Here is a 6,613-nt window from a genome sequence, read left to right as displayed (position 1 = left end):
AAGAATTCCTCATATCAGTGAGGTCATATGATACATGTCTTTCTCTGATTGACTTAATTCACTCAGCATAACACCCTCCAGTTCCATCCACGTCGTTGCAAATGGCAAGATCTCATTCCTTTTGATGGCTGCATAATATTCCATTGTGTATATATACCACCTCTTCTTTATCCATTCATCTGTCGATGGACATCTTGGCTCTTTCCACAGTTGGGCTATCATGGACATTGCTGCTATAAACATTGGGATGCACATACCCCTTCGGATCCCTACATTTGTATCTTTGGGGTAAATACCCAGTAGTGCAATTGCTGGATCGTAGGGTAGCTCTATTTTCAACGGTTTGAGGAAACTCCATACTGTTTTCCAGAGTGGTTGCACCAGCTTGCATTTGAACCACCAGTGTAGGAGGGTTCCCCTTTCTCCACATCCCTGCCAACATCTGTCGTTTCCTGACTTGTTAATTTTAGCCATTCTGACGGGTGTGAGGTGGTATCTCATTGAGGTTTTGATTTGGATTTCCCTGATGCCGAGCGATGTTGAGCACTTTTTCATGTGCCTGTTGGCCATTTGGATGTCTTCTTTGGAAAAATGTCTGTTCATGAGACCATGACTTTTTCTTTAGCTAGTCCCTTGAAATTATCATCCCCATGATTCAGAAGTCATTTTCCTTTGACGAAAATATTCTGCCTGTGACCTTTTATACAATGAGAAACGAAATTATCCGATGGTATTTTTGAACAGACACATTTCAAGACATTAAGTCCAGTGTATGTCTGTGTCTCTATGTGTTTTCACCCCCCATTCATCTTCTCAGTACATCTCCTTTAGCCTTTTGGTTCTCAAAGTCATCGGGACAGTAGAAGCCTGGGAATGAGGGAGTTTAAAAACTGGACCATGGGCGCCTGGGTGGCTCAGTCAGTTGGGCGTCTGACTCTTGGTTTCAGCTCAGGTCATGATCTCAGGGTCGTGAGATCGAGCCTCGAGTCAGGCTCTGCTCTCAGTGCGGAGTCTGCTTGGGGTTCTCTCTCCCTCTCCCTCTGCCCTTCCTGCCTGTGCTCTGTCTCGCTCTCTCTCTCTCTCTAAAAATGGATAAATGAATCTTTGAAAACTGGACCAATAATACCAAACTCCCTTAGGTGGCCCCCGGGACCTCAGCCTTTTTCCGGTGCCTGCCCCGGTCATGTCAGAGTATGAACAGAGTTAAGAACTGATTTAGTCAGTCAGCTTGCTTAAAATTGCAGGGAAGGGTAGAGGGGATAAAAAGCTTTACATTGTTGTAACCGCCCCCCAAACTCAGGGGCTTAAGACAATGGTCATCCATCTGGCAAATTCCAGCCCGTGGGGGTTCGAGGATTTCAGTCCTTTCCAGAGGACTCTGCGGGAAACAGTGCTGAGCAAACGACCCCCATGAGCTAGATGCAGCCTTCGTGGCCTGAAAATGTCAACGTGTGGAAAGCAACACCACCTCCAAAAGCCCCCACTTGTGGCTGACAGGGTCAACATCTCCCCCCTGGCCTCAGGGAGGGGGCAGCAGGCCAGGGAAGGCCTCCCTCCCGCCCAGGGCCAGGCTCTCGGAGAGGCACTGCTGGGAATGGTCGGAGCTCATGGAAGTCCTGGGGACCGATGGGACACAGGATGGGACACAGAGTGACAAGTGTCTCTACACACATCCCTCATAATGGCAAGCACCGTGCCACCTTCCATTTGCTCGGAAGGGTCTGTGCTTGTGGCTCTTTGTGCTTTTAAAGCCCAGAATCCTTTGTTCAAAAAAGAAGCTTCCAGGGGCCCCTGGGTGGCTCAGTCAGTGAAGCGTCTGCCTTCAGCTCAGGTCATGATCCCAGGGTCCTGGGATGGAGCCTTGCATGGGGCTCTCTGCTCTGCAGGGAGCCTGCTTCTCCCTCTCCCTACCACTCCCCCTGCTTGTGCTCTCTCTCTCTCTCTGTCAAATAAATAAATAAAATCTTAAAAAAAAAAGAAGCTTCCACACAAGCCTCCATGAAGTGAAGGTGCTCAGGTGAGCTCAGTGACCTGCTTGTATCTTCCGCGCCTGGTCCCCCCCACCCACCCACCCAGGGGTTCTGGAAAGGCCAGTTTGAAGAGCCCTGGGGCAATGCAAACTTTTTCTAGGAAGAAAGGGAGGCTCTTGGGGACCGAAAGCCCCAGTGCAAGTTGAAATCCTGAGTGGTGTGGCGAGAACCAGAAAGCAGGGTTCTAGCAGCACTGGGACTAGAACCAGTGTCAGGCCTCTGCCTGGTAGGGTGCCCACAGGCTGATGTCCTCCAGGCGATAACTCTAACTTTATGTTAGAGCACGAAGCTAATGGTCAGCCAGCCCCACGACAGCCCCGGGAGACCTGCCACAGGGTTGCTCACTCACGTGGGCTGCCTTGCTTCTCTGGGCTTCTGGGGCACAGAGACTCCCCGTGACACTGGAATCTGGGATTCAGGCTGTTGTCTCTTCCGGGCCCCCAGACCTGGAAATAAATGTCTGCCTCAGTTTTTCTTCCTTGGCCTCTAATTCCCTACAGAATAGTTGTTTATGGAGTTTGTAGGCTAGAAGCCATGGAATCCTACTGAAACACCTCCCTTTTACCAAGAAGAGGGTTACTCTTCATACACGTGACATATCACTGAATAACCCAGATGATCCTCATCAGCCCGTCCCAGATCCTCAGGGTAAAGGAAGCCTCAAGTCCCATCTCTCTGGGCAGCCCTCAGGAGCAAGTAAGATAGGTTTTGCCCCAGTCCTACCTACAGGAGGTGGATCAAGGACAGGGGCTGAGTCCTATTTGCCTTTCCATCCCAACAGACAAGGGGGCAGAGAAACAGACAAAGTGTTTTCAGTGTCAAATGAATGAATGAGAACAGTTGCCCACACTTTCTATGGCACCTGTCCCATGCCAGGCACTATTCTGAGCATATTAATCCTCTTAACAGCATATGAGATAAATAGTATTATCACCCTTACTTGACAATGAAGAAATGGAGGCTCAGAAGGGTCACATCACTTGCCCAAGGTCATCCAACTCGCAACTGATAGAGAAAGACAAGATTCAAATCCAGTCTGCATTTTTCTCTGCTGGGCATTAACAGGCATCAGGTCCCTGCCTAGTGAGGCTAGAGAGGAAGGCACACAGGTCCCTTCTAAGGTGGGGTGGACAGCCTTGCTCCTTTGGTGGGGGCAGGGTCAGGAAATGCATTTCAAAAGACACCACTCTTTCTTTTTTTTTTTTTTTTTTTAATTGCAATTCACATGCCATAAAACCCACCCTTTGAAAAGTGTATGATTCAGGAGTTTTTCGTATATCCACAGAGCTGTGCAATAGTCACTACCGTCTAATTCTAGAACGCTTTTATAACCCTAAAAAGACACCTGCACCCAGGAGCAGCCCCTCCCCGTGCTCCTCCCCAAGGTCCTGCGATCAGTCTGCTTTCTGTCTCCCTGGGCTGGCCCAGCCCGGACATTTCACCCAAACAGAATCACAGGACGGGAGTCAAAGGCAGAGCTCCTGGTCTACCTTCCCTAAATGTCTCACGCTCCTACTTTCTCCTGGTTTTTCCCCAGCTCATTTTGCCATAGTTAAAACAAACGTCCTGGCCATCTCCTATCTTAAAATTTCTCCTAGAAATGTGCTCAGAGAGAGCAGCTAGTCCCCCTCGCCTCTGTGCCTCCTACCTTTGGTGTTTGCAACTGAGCGCAGGGCACAAGGTTGAAACTGAGCGAAGAAAAAAATGGAGGAATCAGAGTGACAGAAGCAGGGCTCTGAGGATGGAGCTGGAAGGGGAGGCCACAAGGGGGCAGGGAGGCTGGAAGCAGCACTGGGGTGCTCCTGCCCCAGCTTGGCTTCCTCTAATTTTCAACCCTCACCCAGCTTGTTCACCACAGCCTCTGCCACTGAGCTCTGGGTCAGAACACTTCCAGGGCTCCAAAGCCAAACTACACACCTGAACAACAGAATACAGAGGCCAGAAGCAGACACTATTAACGTTTTCAAAACAAAAGATGGATTTTTCCCTCCATGGACCACCCACCTCCATGACACACACCCACCCCAGCACCCCCATACCTTCCACCAGTGTGGATGGTTTGACGTGCTTATTAAAGACCCTTGAACCCCATCTCAATATATTTTTTTTAAATAAACTTATCTGAGAATAATTTTAGATTTATGGAAGACTCACAAAGATGGCCCAGGGAGTTCCCGTAGACCCTCACCCAATGTCATTACCTAATGTTATTACCAAGGGACTTTATCAAAACAAATAAACATTCGTGCATTACTATGAACTGAACTGAGACTTGACTGGGAATTTCTCAGTTTTTCCATTAATGTCCTTATTCTGTTCCAAGACCCACATTGATTTAGTCATCCTATCTCCTTTGGCTTCTGGGGTCTATGACAATTTCCCAGTCTTCCTCTTGTTTTCGGGACCTTGACTGTCTTGAGGAGTACTGGTCAGGTATTCGTCTTGAGGAAAATAGCTAGGTATTTTGTACAATGTCCCTGAATTTTGACTTGTCCACTGTTTTCTCTCATAATGGAACTGGGGCCACCTCAATAGGTTCTGACTCAGTCAAGCTAGGATGTCCAGGAATCTAGACTGTACCTCAACATGTACCCCAAGTGGTTCTGATACAGATGGCCAATATGTGAGAAATATTGTTAGTCACCACAACAAACTGCAAGAGGATTAAAGAATTCAACGTATAAAATATTTTTTAAGATTTTATTTATTTATTTGACAGAGAGAGAGCACGAGCAGGGGGAGCAGCAGAGGGAGAGCGAGAAGCAGGCTCCCCACTGAGCAGGGAGCCCGATGCGGGGCTCGATCCCAGGACCCTGGGATCATGACCTGAGCCGAAGGCAGACACTTAACCGACTGAGCCACCCAGGCGTCCCTCAATATCCAAAATATTAAAGATTACTTTAAAAATCCAGAATGAGAATAAAACATGAAAAAAATCTGTAGGATAATACTTTTCTAAGATTTGACACATTGGGAGGAATCACAGAAATACAAAGATTGACACATTTGACCATATAAAATATATGAATTTATAATAAAAAAAAATTTTCCGCAAAAGGTTAATATCTTAAAGAAGTCCTTCCAATGTAATGGGAAGACATGAAGTACCCAATAGATGAAATGGGGAGGTAGGGACAGATAATTCCCCAAAGGAGAAAATATAAATAGGAAATGGATACTTGAGAAAATGTCCAATCTCATAAGTAAACAGATATAAATTAAAAGAAGAGCTATTTCGGGGCCCCTGGGTGGCTCAGTTGGTTGAATGTCTGACTCTTGATTTCTGCTCAGGTCATGATCTCAGGGTTGTGAGATTGAACCCCACATCTGGCTCCATGCTCAGCACAGGAGTCTACTTGAGATTTTCTCCCTCCCTCTCCCTCTGCCCCTCCCCCTGCTCAAGCTCTCTAAATAAATAATAAATAAATAGATACATAAATAAATGATAAAGTTTTCAAAAAAATAAGAAGAGCTATCTCATACCTTCTGAAATAGCAAAGGTTTTTTGTTTTGGTTGGTTTTTTGTTTTGATTGGTTTTTTGTTAGAACCTTGTGCTGGTGAATTTGTGACGAAGTTAGAACGTCCTTTACTGCTGGTGGCATTACCAAATTGTACAACTCTTTTGCAAAGCCAAATGGTAATACACATTGATTTAGATGAACTATTCATAGTCCGTGATCTGGTCATACAATTCTTAAGAATTTGTCCCAAACTTTATCCTTAATTCAAATGAAGAAAAAAGCTCTATGAAGGAAATATTTCAAAATAGCAAAAAAAAAAAAAATTGGAAAAGAAGCACATATGTAATAATAGCACAATTTAAAAATGATGGTATGTTATGTCCATATACAACTAGTTTAGATTACAAAGATGGCAGGCCATCTTGAGAAATGTACACAATGTAACGTGGGACCATATGAATTACATAAAAGGGTATGCTATGTTTAGATTTGCATAAAAATGCCTGTGTAGACACACCAAAAGGGTTTTTGTCAAAATGAAATGCTTAAATGATAAAAAATTTTATATCCTCTAATCTCCTGTTCATTTATTCAGTCCAAATTATTTTAGTGTCTATCACCTAAACACAATAAAGATGTTTAAAGAGCAAGGGATTTTTTCATCAGGAAACACTCTTATTTCCCTGCGGGGACTTCATGATCTGCCTTAGGGACAGAAGTGTAATGCTGGAAAGAGCTGAGCACATGTCCAAGGCATTCACTACATGCAGTCCACTTGCTCTTAAAACTCCAGTTGGCTTTATTTGGTAACAAAGATGGAATTGGGGAAATGAGTATGTATGTCTGAGTCATATTGAGAATTTCCCTTTTCATAAAGAATCATCAGCATCACTAACTTTTTTAAAACTCCAAATGAATTCCATAAGCTGCCCTGCCCTTCCTTCCTCCTTCCCCCTTCCTCCGCACCCCGGTACCACCAGGCTTGGCTTTGGAGAGTTTGCCCACAGGGGAGCCAGCTTTCTGTAGCCAGGAGGCTCCCGTCCTCCCCTTGGCAGAATTCTCCCCAGGGCAGAATCCCCCCTTTGGTAGAGTCCTCCCCCAACCTGTTGCAGAAAGGCCAC

Source organism: Callorhinus ursinus, unplaced genomic scaffold, assembly GCF_003265705.2.
Source record: "Callorhinus ursinus isolate GAN/ISIS: 27379988/994484 unplaced genomic scaffold, GSC_fseal_2.0 scaffold26, whole genome shotgun sequence".
Classification (NCBI taxonomy): Eukaryota; Metazoa; Chordata; class Mammalia; order Carnivora; family Otariidae; genus Callorhinus; species Callorhinus ursinus.
Note: the sequence above shows the minus strand (reverse complement) of the source record.